The 13536-nt window shown below is 49.0% G+C and overlaps 1 protein-coding gene across 2 annotated transcripts in view; it reads left to right on the top strand.

Annotated features, from left to right (window-relative positions):
- Window positions 1-5175: 5175 nt before the first annotated feature.
- ANXA6 (annexin A6) overlaps window positions 5176-13536 on the top strand; it is a 46946-nt gene continuing 38585 nt past the window's right edge. For both annotated transcript variants that reach the window (XM_086412505.1, XM_086412504.1), the window contains exon 1: window positions 5176-5283. The gene's annotated coding sequence lies outside the window, so the exon portion shown is untranslated. The remainder of the gene's footprint in view (window positions 5284-13536) is intronic.

Below are 13536 nucleotides of genomic sequence, written 5' to 3'. Positions count from 1 at the left end.
TAGCACAGGGACTATATTCAATAACTTGTAATAACCTATAAAGGAACAGAATCTGAAAAAGAATATATAACTGAATCACTTTGCTATATGCTTGAAACTAGAGTCCCTTGGACTGCAAGGAGATCCAACCAGTCCATTCTGAAGGACATCAGCCCTGGGATTTCTTTGGAAGGAATGATGCTAAAGCTGAAACTCCAGTACTTTGGCCACCTCATGCAAAGAGTTGACTCATTGGAAAAGACTCTGATGCTGGGAGGGATTGGGAGCAGGAGGAGAAGGGGACGACAGAGGATGAGATGGCTGGATGGCATCACTGACTTGATGGACGTGAGTCTGAGTGAACTCCGGGAGTTGGTGATGGACAGGGAGGCCTGGCATGCTACGATTCATGGGGTTGCAAAGAGTCGGACACGACTGAGCAATTGAACTGAACTGAACTGAATGGTAAATCAACTATATGTCAATAAAAAGACAAAAAAAACCTCATTAGTTTAAAAAATAGTATTGGAATAAATTGTATAGTCACTCAGAAGGCTAAATAAAGTCTTTCATTATTTGTGGAGAATATCTTTAAGACCTGTATTTGCCCTTGACAAGCAATTTTTAAAATTTCATTTATTTTTTAACTGAAGGATAATTGCTTTACAGAATTTTGTTGTTTTCTGTCAAACTTCAACATGAATCAGCCATAGGTATATATGCCTTTGACAAGCAATTTTAAGGATGTAATTTGAACAACAGAGTCCTTTAGGCAATTTGAGTTTAAAAATACCTCTTTTCCTTTTTTAAAATTTTTTTCTCCCATCTTGGGAATCAGAGATGGCTTAGGTAAGAGTTCCCAGAGAGGTTACAAGCCTTTTGAGATTAATAGGGATGGTTTTGGGATTCATGAAGAGGAATGGGTAGAATCTGAACTGCCTCTAGAGCTGCATTTACAATTGTGCAAAAATTTGTAAGATGTAACTTAAATGACATTGTAGATTGATCCACCCATCCAGCTGCATAATATCTGGTTTTAAAGGGGACTGTCATAACAGAAAGGGCAGTATGCAGGGGATAAATCTCAGGGTTACAAAAAGGAAGTTCAGAGATAGATGGACAGCTGGTAGGAGAACATTGTGGTGGACATTCAGAGGAACAGGAAGGAGCAGAGGAAGCTAGAGAGAGCACTCTCAGGAGCCTCAGAGATTTTTTCAAAGTGGAAATGCTCTGAGATAATTGTGTTTCTCCCAGGGAAGTGGTTTTGGGTTCATTATATTTGGAGGCTCCCAATACCAATTGAAATAGGGTTCCTGTTATTTGTTGTTTTACATCCTTTTTCTAATTAACTGTGTGCTGCTGCTACTGCTGCTAAGTCACTTCAGTCGTGTCCGACTCTGTGCGACCCCATAGACGGCAGCCCGCCAGGTTCTGCCGTCCCTGGGATTCTCCAGGCATTTCCAATAAGCCCCAAGTTGGCCGATTTAATTGTAAATCATCCCAGGTAATTATAGTCCAGCAAAATAAACACTTGCAGGACTGGAGTACACAGTTGTTCCACAGGAGTTCCAGGGAGGCTGCTCTACAGACTCACCTTTGGTGGTGGTGGTTTAGTTGCTAAGTCGTGTCCAACTCTTGCGACCCCATGGACTGTAGCCCACCAGGCTCCTCTGTCCATGGGATTCTCTATGCAAGAATACTGGAGCCTTACCTTTAGAGAGGAAAAATTTCATTTTTCCAAGAGTGATTACTCACCACACCAAAATGGGAAACAAAGTCCTGAAAACTGGCACAGAGGACACTGAAATAGAATCGAACTTCTTCTAAGGAGGGAGGTTCAGGTACAGGACTTAGCACCACAAGGCAGAACCACCTAAGAAAACAGTAGAGCACAGTGGACTCTGGTAGGTGCTTTATTCCAATCCACGGTGATGCTGGAGTGAGGGCAGAGGCATGTCACTCTATCCCATTTGTCTGACCAGGTCAAAGAAAGAAGTGCAGAAGGCTGCAAATAAGAAAAGAGTTTATTTGGTCTTACGAATTGCTATTTGGGAGACACTGCTGCTGCTGCTGCTAGTCGCTTCAGTCGTGTCTGACTCTGTGCGACCCCATAGACGGCAGCCCACTAGGCTCCCCCGTCCCTGGGATTCTCCAGGCGAGAAAACTGGAGTGGGTTGCCATTTCCTTCTCCAACACATGAAAGTGAAAAGTGAAAGTGAAGTCGCTCAGTTATGTCCGACTCTTAGTGACCCCATGGACTGTAGCCCACCAGGCTCCTCCATCCATGGGATTTTCCAGGCGAGAGTACTGGAGTGGGGTGCCATTGCCTTCTCCCTGGGAGACACAGATTCCTGTAAAACTGAAATAGTGTTCCAAAGAAGAGAAAGAGTCAAGGGCTTATAATTACAGGCAAAAGCGATGAAGCTGGGAATTCCCTGGTAGTCCAATAGTTGGGACTGTGTGTTTTCACAGCCAAGATCAACCCCTGGTTAGGGAACCATGATCCTCCAAGCTGTGCAGTGTGGCAAAAAAAGAAAAAACAAAAAACAAAAAACTGCACTTGTACTAAAAAGCCATGAGGCTGGACTCTAACGTAAGAAAGTAAGCATTTGTCCTTAAGGGATGGCTGTTTTAAGTTCTTTTAGGGTAAGGGTTTGATGAGTACCTGAGTATTAGCCTCTGGATGAAAATAGTTGTTCTGGACAAGAACAAATTCCATCAGATTCCATCTAGGCTAAGATAAGCATAAGTCACACTTTTTCAATGGCATCCAGGCTCCATATTTAGAGAGCTCAAACAAATACTAAGTCCATTTGGATTTTCCTTCCACAAGGGGGCTGCCCAGAGAGCTAAGTAAAAGATTATTTTGGGGTTAATATTTGATAAGCTAAGAGATAAGTGTTTGATTCAGGAGACTGAGTGCAGAGGCTTGCCCTCACCAATAGGGTAGAAATCATCCAATCCATTGAGGGACCTAATGGAACAAAAGGCAAATGAAGGGCAAATTCACTGTCTCTTGTTGAGCTGGAAAATCTCCCTGTTCCTGCCTTTATAGACGTCAGAAGCTATATCTTCTCGTCTCCCTGCTCATCCCTGTCCCTACCTTCCCGCCCCAGCCTCCCTCTGGCCCACTCCACTTCACTGGCCTCCTTGCTGCTCCTTCAACATTCCAGGCTTGCTCCAGCCCTGGAGCATTTGTTCCAGCTGTTTCCTCTGCTGAAACCCTATGTAACATTGCAACTTCCCCCACCAGCCTGGGATACTTCATCTGCTTTTTCTTCTTTTGGTCCAAAGCACTTATCACCTTCTAACATACTGTCACGACTACTTACTGTGTATCTATCTCCCCTCTGCTGGAATGCAGATTCCATGAGGGCAGAGATCATTGTGTTTGCTGATAAAGTTTAAAATAGTGCCTGCTACAGAGGAGGTGCTGAATAAATATTTACTAATGAATTGTGAGGATTCAATGTGGCATTGCAAGTAAAGCATTTATAATGGTGCCTGGCTCATACAAAATTCTCAATAAATAGCAGATACTGTTATGATGCTTGAGGAGACCTCACCTCCATCCTTGCTTGGGCCAGCCAGCCTCCTTCCATCTCGGAAGGTGTTGCTTCTGAAGCCAAGCAGGACCCTGTGGGGCTCCCACATATAAATCCTTTCTGCATCCCCATTTCTTGTTTGTAGAAAAACAGGCTTTCATCAGCCTCCATGACCTTCCCTGAGTTCCAAGGGGGTAAGTTCAAACAGTTGCTAATCAGGGAAGGGAGGGGGTGTAGAAACAAAGGAGGAGCAGTGAAAATAGTGCAGTCTTGAGGCAGGGTCCTGGTCCTCCTGAATGAATATACATAGCAATACCTTTGAGTTATTCTGCAGGAACCCGTGTCCGGTAACACTTCTGCTGAGAGCAGATGTCATCTTAAGTTAATCATGTAATTACTTATTTAAACCATTAATTACTTTAATTTCTTCTTAGTCTCCTACTAGATTCCATTCATCTTTTGGTCACAATTTAACACCACTCTCATTCAAAGATGTAGGTTAGGCGGGATCCATCTGCCATTAAAGCATCTTTTATTGCTGCCAGATTGTAACTACATAATCTTTATATTAACAAAGACCTAACCATCTGTCTTCCATAAGAGTAGAAGCTCCCTGAGGGCAGGTCTGGGCTTCATTTACTATTTGTTTCCTGGTCTCCCAGCTCAGTGCCCAGCATGAAGCAGGTGCTCAGTAAATGTTGGGGGAATCAATAGATGAACATACTCCTTGCTAGAGTTCTCTAAACTAGTGACAGATTGAAGACAACATTTGGAAGGAGCTTTGATGATCCCTCTTTTGGTTGAGCAAATTGAAAATCAGAGCATCTAAGAGTCTTGCCTATGAAGACTCAGCAGCCCAGGATTGCCATCTTCCCATCAACGCAGAATTTCTAAGGGGTGGGTGAGGGTGGGAAGTACTTCTGATTTTACTGCAGCATCACCTCCTGCAGGAAGTCATTACAAATCCTCTGGGGGACAGTCATTCTCAGTTCCTCTGGATTCCCGAAGTTTATCCCTTTCTAATTATTCTATGGTTCCCCCCACAGCCCCAAATTATAACTACTAGTCTGTTTCCCTTTCCTGGGGACTGTGCGCTCCCCAGAGCAAAGCTGGAGCAAGCGACCCTCCGGAATCACCTGGCCCAGGTTGGAATCCCCGCTACACAACTCACTAGCTGTGTGACCTTCGTTTAAAAACTGGGCTTCTCTGGGCTCTCCTCTGGAAAGTGGCTAAGTCATGTCACAGACCTGATGGGGCTGTTGAGGAATAGAATTTGATCAGGCAGATTAAATGCTTGGCTTTAACTTTGTTAAGCTTCAAGGTCCTGTTTCTCAACAAAGCTAGGGCGAGCAGTAGGAATTTGGGGGAAAGCGTACAGAACTGGAGTCGGGAGCTCTGACTTTTGGTCCTGAATGGCCGAGTGACCTTGGCCAAGTCCGCCTTCCCTCCAGGTCGCGCGGGTCCCGGGACTGAGCTTGGACGGAGGTTCTCCTGGAGAGGCCCCTCCCGGCTGGTGACATTCTAAGATTCCAGGAGCGAATGAGTTTGGGGATGGGGGAAGGGTGGGGGTGGGGGAGGCGAGGCGAGCCCGATTGGCCCCCGCGCGCCACGTGTCCGGCCCGGGAGCCGAAGACTGTCCTGGCCCGCCCTTGCGCTGCAGCTGCTACAGCTCTGCTAACGGGCTCTGACCCAGCGAGCTCCGCGTCCGCGTGTCGGTCTGCCAGTCTGTCCGTCCGCTACGGGAGGCTTCCGCCGCGGGGTGAGTAGGTTGAGGCTGGAAACGGGATCGCTCCAGGGGAGCCCCCCCCCCACCCAACTCATTGCGGGAGGTGGGGGGGGGGGGTTGTAGGGACCTGAAGGGACAGCCGTAAACGCCCAGTCATCGCTGACCCACGCCTGCCGCCGGCTCCGGGGAGGGGCGCGGGGACCGGGAACTCGAGGGCGCGGTAACCCGAGAGGGTCGCGGGCAGCGCGTGTCTGGGGCAGCGCAGTGGAGCAAATCCACGGCCGCAGGCGGGGAAGCGGAGGCGGAGGGCGCGCGGGCTGCGGCTTGGAAAGGAGAAAAGGAGAGGAGGAGGGAGGGGACAGGGGGTGCTGCTCTGCAGAGGGTGTGGAGGAGGGGCGGGGGGCCCCGGGACCCCTGCCGTGCGGGGCTTGAGAGACTTTGAAGGCCCCGGGTTGGAGGCACCTGGGTGGGGGTTTAAGGGCCCGCAGGGAAGGGTGTGGCTGGAGCCGAAGACTGGGCAAAAAGAATCAGACCCTGCGGCTGCACCTGAAATGGCTTGTGTGTGTCCCCGAGGGAGGGCCCTTTGTGTGCTGACCGACGAGGGGCAGGCTGTCCACAATTCAGGGCCCCCGTGGACCCGCCCGCCCTCTAGGGACCACTCCTCTCTTCTAGAGGAGACTCCCAGCTGGGCTCCAGGGGCCTTGTGATGGCGTGGAGGCCCCACCCTTCCTCCTGATCCCCTCGTTCCAGGGTTGGCCTTTCCAAAGCTTGGGGGCCTCAGATGACACCTCAGATACTAGCATGGGTGTGATTTTCCCTGAATCCAATCCTGGCTCCACCAGCAGCTTGCAGTGTGACCTTGAAGCCCTAGCATGCCCTTTCTGAGCCTCAGTTTCTGTCTCCAAGTCCAGAACTGAAAAACCCAGCCCCTCTCAGAGGAAGCAATGACTGTGAAAATTGATTTGTCGGCTGCAGAGAATGATGACAGATTTGGGAAGTCTTGATAACAAGCTTGGGAAGCTTGGCCTACCCAGCTCGGCCTAGCAAGGGGAAGGGGCGGGGTGTGGTCCTTTGCTTCCTCCCTCCCCTTCCTTTCCTCTGAACCTTGGTGGGTCTTCACCGACAATTCCAAATTTGGACATAGGCCCCGGAGTTTGTAAAAGAGCTCTGGTTTCCCTGGTCCACCCTTTCCTCTCACTTCCTCTTCCTCCCCTACCCAAAGCACACCTTAAATTGCCGGCCGCACTGACCCAGCCTGTTATCATGACCTGCTTAGCCTCCACTTTGGAGGTGAATGGCCTCCCAGTTTCAGTTGTCATGGACCCTGCCCTTCTGGCTGACAAGCTCTGCACCAAGGCAGAGGGCACTGGCCTAGGGGTCAGTGAAAAGTTGGGTCACAGTTCCAGGTCGGGGTCCTTGGGCAAATCCCTTCCCGCTCTGTGCGTTAGTTACCCTTCTGTAGGAAAGTCTGCTGAACTGACTGACTGCCTCTTGCTGCACTGGTGGTCTAGGATTCAACTGTTCTGAGCCTTAGGATTGTGGGGAATAGGGTGGGGCAGAGGCACCCATCCCCCTGGGCAGCTGTGACAGTCACTCATCCATCTTTCTTTGCCTTCCACTCTTTGTTCCTGAGGCCCAGGCTGCTGGGATACAGAAAATATTTGTGGTTTCTGGGTAAGGGCCGCAGCTGTTACTGAAGCAGACTCTGTCTTGGAGTGTGCAGAAGAGGGGGCTGCCCCTGGGAAGCCAGGGACCTGGCCTGTTGGGCTCATTCATGAGACGGGGTCGGGGAGCTCTGCGGTGTTGGGCGCCCGCCAGCGTCTGGAACATCTGCACTGCAGCACCCAGAGGCGCTCCAGCCACACCCAGCCCCAGCCTCTGCCTTGCACTAGCCAGCGGGGCCCCAGGCACACTACTACCGCTCTGGGCCTTAGTCCCCTTCCTCTTTAGAGGGATAAGAGCTGTGCTCAGGGGACCCGGCTGGTCAAATGGTTTGCAGCTGCTGGCTCTTCATGCACCATTCTAGAATTTTCCACAGAGGTCCAGTCATGTCCCCAACCTCACCCCACCCAACCCCTCCAAGATGCTTCCTGGGTGAGGACAAAGCACAGGATGTGGTCTCGACCCTGATTTTCAACTTGCCTGTTCCTCTAGCTCCATCTCAAAAGAGGAGAAGAAGTCTTGGGTCAGGGAGCCTTTATTCATCCTTTAAAATGTGTTGGTTTGGAATCCAGCCACACTCCCTTTCCTTTTGGGGTTGAGAAGCTCTCCCCAGAGACTGGCTAAGGAGGAATGCCTGAGCTTGGGTTCTCTGAGCCTCAGATCCCCCATCTGTAAAATGAGGGTGAGGTTGATATTCACCCTCACGAGATTATAAAATGGCTGCTGCTGCTAAGTCGCTTCAGTTGTGTCCGACTCTGTGCGACCCCATAGACGGCAGCCCACCAGGCTCCCCCGTCCCTGGGATTCGCCAGGCAAGAACACTGGAGTGGGTTGCCATTTCCTTCTCCAATTATAAAATGGCAGGTGTGAAAAAGTGTTTTGTAAACTGAGAGCGCCCTGCCCAGAGAATCAGGTGCTACTGCTATAATCTCAGAAGGGTGTGGTGCTTGAGGAAACAGACGACCTGAGCCTCGGGTTCCTCATCTACAAAACGGGTGTTTTTGTAAATAATAATAAAATAGTAACTTCTATTATTTATTGAACCTTCTAACTTACCAGTTTCTTGGCTGAACCCTTGGTATATTGGATGCTGTTACCATGCCCTTTCTGCATATGTGGAAACTCAGTTATCAGATGTTTGGGGTAGAAAGAGCACTAACATTTACACAGGGTGTCCTGTGTTCCAGGAGGTCTTCTAAGCACTGTTGTTCTTTAGTCACTAAGTTGTGTCCGACTCTTTTGTGACCCTATGGGCTGTAGCCCACCAGGCTCCTCTGTCCTTTGGGTTTCCCAGGCAAGAAGACCAGTGGGTAGCCATTCCCTTCTCCAGGGGACTTCCCTATCCAGGGATCAAACCCGGGTCTTCTGCTGTGCAGGTGGATTCTTTACCTCTGAGCCACCTGGGAAGCCCCCTTCTAAGCTCTAGATATGTGTTAACTTTTTTCACGCTCACCACAACTCCTCTGAGGTAGGCACTATTTTATCCCCTATTTTACATTTGAAGCTAAGTACATGCCCAAGGCCACTCAAGCTCCTCAACGGCAGATCGGGCTCCAGTCTCGGGCAGTCTGGCTCCTGCCTGTGTGCTGGGAGACACTGTGCTTTGTTGTTGCTCACGAAAGTGGCCTGAACTGGGATTCAAACCCAGGCCAGTCCAACTCCAAACCTAGGCCATCCCAGATTGTCTCCTGGGGCCTTATCCTGCCTGAGGATCAATGGTTCTGGGTCACAAGAGGGGAAGACACTGCTCTCTAAGAAATCCGAGTGCTGTGAGCTAGGGGGTGTACCCGGGCACAGGGCCAGGAAAGGCATTTACTCTGGCTTCATTAAGGCAGGTCCTGGCAGGGGGAGGGGCCGGCCCTTGGTGTCTTCCTGCAGACTGTGGTGGGGAGGAGCCATCAGGAAAGGAGAAAGGGGAGGATCTAGGTTTTGTAGCCCAGGGGCCTCCAAGAGGGGTGTGCAGACCCTGGGAAACACTAAAGATGATTTCCTGGGATGCCAGAAGAAACTGTTAGGCCTCTTACTATATATGTTTTTAATCTCATGCTCAAACAGTTTATCGTAAAGAATGATGTGTTTTTTTCTTCTGTTACTGGTGGTATATGTGGTCAAAAAAAAAAAAATGCAGGTCACCGCACAAAAATTTGTCAGCTTCATCGAGGTGGGAGATTCATCTGTCCTTTCATCTTTTTTACCCCCCAGCTCCTGCCGATGGGCATGCAGGAGGCACTCAATATATAGGTTTTGAAAAATGAGGCCCTGCTTAATCACTAATGTTTTGTATGAGCGGGGAAAGTTGCTTAACCCCTCAAGTAATTTCCTGTCCTGGCTGTATAATGAGTTTGAAAACTGATTGGCAAGATGATTTCTTTTTATTCTATGATTTTTTTCAAAGGAGTCACTAAAGCGTGGAAATTACTCAGTATCTTTCACTCAACAATCCTTATAAACCACCCTTGGTAGTAGGGGGTGCATTAAGGAAACATACACAATGATTTTCAGGAAAAGGTAAAAAGGTAAAGTGATTCAACCTTTATATCACTCACACAGATATAAAAATGATCATGTGCAAAAGATTTTATTCTATTCAATAATCAATGACTGGCCCAGGCAGATGTTAGAACCAGCTCAGAAGAGAATAAGTAGTTGCTTTTATATCAAAAGGAATGTGCAAATGGAGGTAAACGGGTTTTTCCACCAGAGGTGGGGGAGGGGAAAGGGAGGGAAATCCACCCAGCTTTTTATCAGAGAGGACAGAATGAGCATGTCTCTAAGAATTGTGTTTTTATAGATTTTTTTTTCCCCTTGTAATACCTTGAAGACAAACAGCCTCCATCTAATTGAGGAATGATAAATCCACAGCGGTTGACCCAAGCCTCTCACGAGTAGATGGTTTCAGAGTCACGCTGTGGTTCAAAGGTGGGAAAAGTCCCTCTTGGCTTCCTAGAAGAGTTAGAGTCACTTAGGAAAGTTTTCAAAAATTTCAAAAGCCCAGGCCTCATCTGTGGCCTGTTGAGTCTCCAGAGGTGGTCTTATGCTTTGCTAAGTTTGAAAAACTCCCCAGGAGGTTATTAATGAAGTCAGAATTGAAAAAGCACAGATTTTGACGCCAGAAGACTAGTTAGAAAGTGCTAGTGAAAGTGGAAAGTGCTAGTGGAAGCTGGTTTAGGGGGAAAGAGGGTGTGGTGGTGGGTGAAGAGGAAGAGGAGGGCAAGCAAATCAGGAAGGATGTCAAGGGCCTTGAATGCCGAGCTCAGAGGGCCTACATTGAAGGAGGCCTTTGGAGAGGAGTGGGCAGTCCCTTGGGCACTCCTGGGGCACAGAGGTTTGGGTGATTTTTTTGCATGATTTTCCAGATTATTTATAAAATTTTCCTCAATTTGCCCTTACCCTCCACACCTGACCTCATACTCAACATCTCTCTCCTCCCCAAAGTGCACTCAATTCCTCCAAAGCCGGCAAGCTGCATTTTGAAGACAGAAGTGCTTTTTCTCGTGCTGGTGCTTCTTCTCCCCTCTTTCTTCTCCTTCCTCTGCTTCATTCCATTGAGTCCATATTCTTGACTTTGTACTTCTGTCAGCCTCTATCCCTAATACGCATCTTTTACTTTATATGTGCATGCGGCTGCTGCTAAGTCACTTCAGTTGTGTCCGACTCTGTGCGACCCCATAGACGGCAGCCCACCAGGCTCCCCCGTCCCTGGGATTCTCCAGGCAAGACCACTGGAGTGGGTTGCCATTTCCTTCTCCAATGCATGAAAGGAAAAGGGAAAGTGAAGTCGCTCAGTCGTGTCCGACTCTTCTCGACCCCATGGACTGCAGCCCACCAGGCTCCTCCGCCCATGTATAGCAGACATAAAAATGGAGCATGAAAGGACAAGATCAACTTGTTATTTTTATCTGTCTGTTTAGTTGTGCCAGGTCTTAGATGAGGCACTCGGGGTCTTTAGCTACGTCTTGTGAACTCTCTGTTGTAGCGTGTGGAATCTAGTTCCCTGACCAAGGATTAAACCTGTGCCCCCTGCATTGGGAACTCAGATTCATAGCCACCGGACCACCAGGGAAGTCCCAAGATCAATTTAAAAAGTTGTAAGTTGTAGTATTCTCATCCTGCAGCCCAATGGATCATTGTGTCTGGTACCCCGCTTTGGAGACCACTGCTCTAATGACACTAATAATCACTGCTCTAATGATTATTTTAACAGAAGCTAAGTAAGTAAGTGAAGTCGCTCAGTCGTGTCCGACTCTTTGCGACCTCATGGGCTGTAGCCTACCAGGCTCCTCTGTCCATGGCATTTTCCAGGCAATAGTACTGGAGTGGATTGCCATTTCCTTCTCCAGCGGATCTTCCCGACCCAGGGACCGAACCCGGGTCTCCCGCATTGTAGACAGATGGTCTACCGTCTGAGCCACCAGGGAAGTCCACTTACCAGAAGCTAGCACCACTAATTCAACATTTACTCTGCACGTCACCATGCTAAGTATTTTACCTGCCTTACTTTATTGAATATTCACAAAAACCGTATGAGATTATCATTTAGAGACAAAGAAACTGAGTAAGAGAGAAATGATGCAATTCACCCATGGCCATGAGCAGTTAGAATTTGAATGTAGGCTGTGACTGCAAAGCCTGCGGTCTTAATTACAAAATGCCATGCTGTGTCCTTTGTAAATGTTTGGGACTTTATTTTGTAGATGTGGAAATTGAGATTCATGTTTAGGTAACTTACAAAGTTATAAATTGCTAGGGGGTAAAGCTGTGACTGAGTCTGACCTCCAAGCCCATGCCTATTGCAGGACTTGGACGAGACTTTCTGTCTGGTTCTCAGTTTCCACAATGCTATAGTTGGGCATTGGTGGTCGAGCCAGCCCTGGTATTTTGTACCCTGGAGTGTTCCTCCTGGAGTCAGTCCTGTTTGCTGGCAGCCTGAAGGACCAAGGCAGGAGGTAGTCACAGAAGCACAAGGCCAGGAGGCCACTCTGCCTTGAATGGGTTTCTGGAATGATCTGTCCTGATGAACCTTCATGGAAATCCATGTTTGAAGAGATTCAGAGCTTCTGGGAGGAGAGAGGCACCAGTGTAGAGTGGCCATACCTGCCAGTCTTGATAAGCTATTTCAACCAAGATGATGAAACTTGCATATTGAGGGTGGGATGGGGATAGAGAGGAGTCCTGTGGCCTTGGGGGAGAACTCTCCTAGGACTGATGTTCTGAGATTCTGCTGTGAGAATCCCTGGATGGTATCTGCAAAAATCTCTCACACCCACACTCTTTCGGTTTTCCCAAAGATGGAGTAACATTGTCCACATTTTGCTGATGAAGAAACTGAGGTTGAGAGAGGCAACCTGGCTTGTCTGAGCTTGTCTGAACAGAGGGGCAGGCTGGGAACCGAACCTGGGTCTTTTCCTTTGGCCTCTTCCTCACGTCCTATTGCAGTGAGGGCTCACTTCTATGTGGAGGCTTGTGATGACCTGAATATGGGAGGCGGAGAGGTGGGCCATTGTCTGGGCCTGACATGCCTTTATCTTTGTCTAGAAAGTGAGGGACTTGAAGCAGTGGGTTGTTAGATCTGGGATTCTGAAACACTGGATGTAAAACATTTATTCAGGCAATTTGAGAAGTGTGGTCTGGGTCACCCTGGAAGGGATCAGAGCCCCTCGTAAAGCCTCCATGGCGCCTCTGTGATTAGCTCCAGAGCTTCCCCCAGCCCTCAGAGGAGGGGCTGCCAAAGCTCAGCTTCCTTGAACTGCACTCAGAACATGCAGTTCTGGACGATGTTTGCTTTCTATGTATACACAAGACATGCGCTCGCTAGAGGCACACACAAACTGCTCTCAAAACCCAGAGCATTTTCCCCAAGACTTGGAGGCCCCTCCTCTGAGCCATCCAGATGGGCCTGGGCTGCCGCCAGCTGCTAAAGTTTCCAGCAACAAGGCCAAAGGAAAATGCTTTGAAGCTGGAGATGCAGGTGACTTCCTGCCCCTCCCGTGGTCCCTTTCCTCTGCTGACCTTGGTGCTCCCTCACATTTGCCCACACTGTCCCCCTGGCCTAGGGAAACCCAGAGCTGGCTCCTGGTTGAACCTCGGGGTAGATGTGGGCTCCCTACCCGCTGGGAGAGTTTCCATTTCCTGAGGCGAGCTCAATTTTGTACCGGAGGGCCCCTGGTTGTCAGGGAAACAGCAGGGTTTCCTCAAGCTCCACTCTGAGCTCTCTGCGGTTACAGGCAAATCGCTGCCCTCTGCTCTTCACTCAAGTCTGTCTGCTAACTGTGGTTTGGGGGACTTGAATTCAGGCAGTAGGGACACATAGATAAACACAACAGAGCCCTGTCCTTAGCATATCACCCAGCACACTGAAGGCCACCACTTCCTGAGAACACATCTCTGCCTGGCCTTGACATAAGTTGAGTCTCATCCTCCAACTCCCCAAGGCAGGAAGGGGAAAGCCCCAGTTTTGTACTTAAGATAACCTTGAATTCAGAGATGAGCAATGTGCCCAAAGTCACATGGCGAGTTAGTGACAAAACGGACTTGAGTCCAGGTCTGTCTGTCTGACTCCAAACCTGTGTTCCCACTCTCTTGCAGGTCTCCAGTGGCCCCAGAGTGAGAGCAGGATTATGCGCT

The sequence above is a fragment of the Bos grunniens genome, chromosome 7 (genome assembly GCF_055505025.1).
Source record: "Bos grunniens cultivar Pamir isolate PY7600 chromosome 7, Bosgru_T2T1.0, whole genome shotgun sequence".
NCBI classification, from domain to species: domain Eukaryota; kingdom Metazoa; phylum Chordata; class Mammalia; order Artiodactyla; family Bovidae; genus Bos; species Bos grunniens.
Note: the sequence above shows the minus strand (reverse complement) of the source record. Positions and strands in the feature narration are given on the sequence as shown.